This window comes from Glycine soja, chromosome 7, assembly GCF_004193775.1.
Source record: "Glycine soja cultivar W05 chromosome 7, ASM419377v2, whole genome shotgun sequence".
Lineage (NCBI taxonomy): Eukaryota > Viridiplantae > Streptophyta > Magnoliopsida > Fabales > Fabaceae > Glycine > Glycine soja.
Window position 1 is genome coordinate 43,121,373 of NC_041008.1, and position 2,456 is coordinate 43,123,828.

General features: G+C 32.6%; 1 long non-coding RNA gene across 1 annotated transcript; it reads right to left on the reverse strand.

Annotated features, from left to right (window-relative positions):
• Positions 1-263: 263 nt before the first annotated feature.
• On the reverse strand, positions 264-1,830 carry LOC114419900. The gene is made up of 3 exons (XR_003668321.1): positions 1,759-1,830; positions 1,357-1,599; positions 264-605 (listed from the first exon to the last, which is right to left on the reverse strand). It is a non-coding gene; the product is annotated as an uncharacterized LOC114419900 (long non-coding RNA).
• Positions 1,831-2,456: the final 626 nt, after the last annotated feature.

The window sequence follows — 2,456 nt, forward strand, 5'->3', positions numbered from 1 at the left end:
ATTGGGTTCCTAGTTAATTTAACTATATATTATATAAAAGCTAAGACATGCATCATAAAGGGTGACATGTTAATTGCACAATCAACTTTTTACTGCAGCAATAATTCGTTTATGGTGTCACATTTTGGTTAAACCACTTATTTTCTCTTTTCTCTATCTTATTCCTTTTTGTGGGCTATCTTTTAATTACTATTTAAGCCCTTTTCCTCCCCCATAAATTTGAAATGAAGTTAGTTTCTTAGCATCAGCAAATTATGCAGACATTGAGATGTAAAGAGTAGTTTACGATCGATTAGCTCATTCTAAACATACATTACCTCTACTACCACTGAGAAGCAGCCGAGAGTTTTGTGCACCTTGTTCTCTCGCATCACTTTCAACTGAAATTTTGGTATTCTATGTACTTTTAGCTAAACTAACATTTAGTTTAGTTGCAAGTTTGCAGGAAACAGAAGCAACTTGAATAAAACATAAGTTATAGTACAAACTTTGCCATTTTTCTTTTGGATTCTAAATTCCATTTCCGTCACAGTATCTTCAATCCTCTAGATCAGATCTTTAACCGAAAGATTTTATGCAAATCTTATCTTTCTCTCAGAAACATCCTGTAACTCAAACCACATTGTGCATTAAAATGAGTTAAATTTCATTAGGACATGGTGAATGCCCAAAGACACAGGAAATTATGCCCAAAATTTAGATAGATAGTTGTTTCTTATCACACTTTGTATAAGTGAAGTCAATTTTTTGGAATTAGATAGATAGTTGTTTCTTAGTTAATATTCATGTTAGGAATTTTGTGAAACGTGGACTCCAACTTTTTTTATATTATTGTAAGATTGGTGAAGTCCAATAAAATTTTCTGTAACTTTCTTAGTTTGAATATATAGCTATACCAGTAGTCCAATAAAATTGGTGAACTTTTGGTCAGTTGGTTAGCCTAGTTGAAGAGTTTAACTCGGGCAATCATCACTGAGGAGGCATGATACACACAGTAGGGTAACAACCTATAAGAATGAAAAGATAAAATTTTACGTGATTTCTCATATCCAATATAAGATTTTGGAGTACCTTTAATAACCTATATCTAGATAATGGATAAGGAAAGACTCTTAAACCGCACAAAACAAAAGGAAAGATTCATATGTAAATTTATATTGATAAAACATTAGATTAACTATGTTGTGATTTGAAGGTTAACTTATAATTAATAATGATTGTGAACTGGAAATTAAAATCATTAATTTGCATAGTAACTTAATTTTCTTTTGAACACTACCGCTATTTTAATAATAAAACAAAATAGAAAGGATAATCCGATGGACTTCTATTCGGTTATCATTATTTCTTTCTTACCATCTGCTGCTTCTTTCCAACTAGATGCTTGACCCTTGTCTGCAGTACTTGATTGACCCCAGTCCTTAGAAGTAGTGTTTGAACTAGATCCCTTGTTCTACCCACCACCCTGGATATTGGTCCCTTCAGTTGTAGATTTTTTCCAGCTATCCTCTGTAGTTTGCGATGACCCATTGTTGTTCCAATTATTGTTACCTCCACCACTTGGATCCTCCGTATTGGTTGGTGGAGATAGTTTGGTGGCTGAAATTAGACGCAACTTTTGGGTGAGATATATATATTTTTATTCTTACATTTGGATGAGATATGAGTTAAATTTCTCTGCATTAAAAATTTTACACTCTCAATGAGAAATTATAACAGGTACGAGTCAATAAACTTTATCATACATATTTAACTTACATGTTAACTTTGGATTGGTGGCCAAGTCTGCTACTTAAATGTAGTGTACATGCCTTTTTTTTTGCCAACTTTGTGTTTGTATTGGTGGCCAAGTCTTCTACTTAAATTATTATAGGACGACATCATTCACATCTACTACGTTCCTTTATACAGACATAACACAAAGCACTATCAATGGCCTAAAACTTTGTGAACACATGTTTTTTCAAAAGTCAACGGTCATTGTTTATTTCATGTAAAGTCTTACTTGATATATTCAAGTTTGTCATATATGACTTTGCATTCAAATATTTAATTTGTAGGCACTATTTGTCTTATTGTTTACATCGTGATCATGACATTCGTACTTGGACATTATACTGATCATCATCATAGGTACAAAACTTTTTGATAAACTTTTGATGCTCATTTATATAAAAAACTTTATGCATGTAACCATCATGATGCAGATTGGAGTAGGGGTAGTTGTTGCTGTCTTCGGTCTGGTTTTTGCTTTTGGAGATTTATTTTCCATCAGGAAGGTATGCTCGCAAATTTAAACCAGACAATATATCTCATGTCCTGATACCATCACTCAATTCAATTGTTACATTTCCTTTACATTGTATGGGCTGGTGTGTTTGTTTCTTGTGAAGGCACATCATTGTTAATTGCCCTTTAGTCTTGATTACAGTTTAAATTGGGATATGTTTATCTAC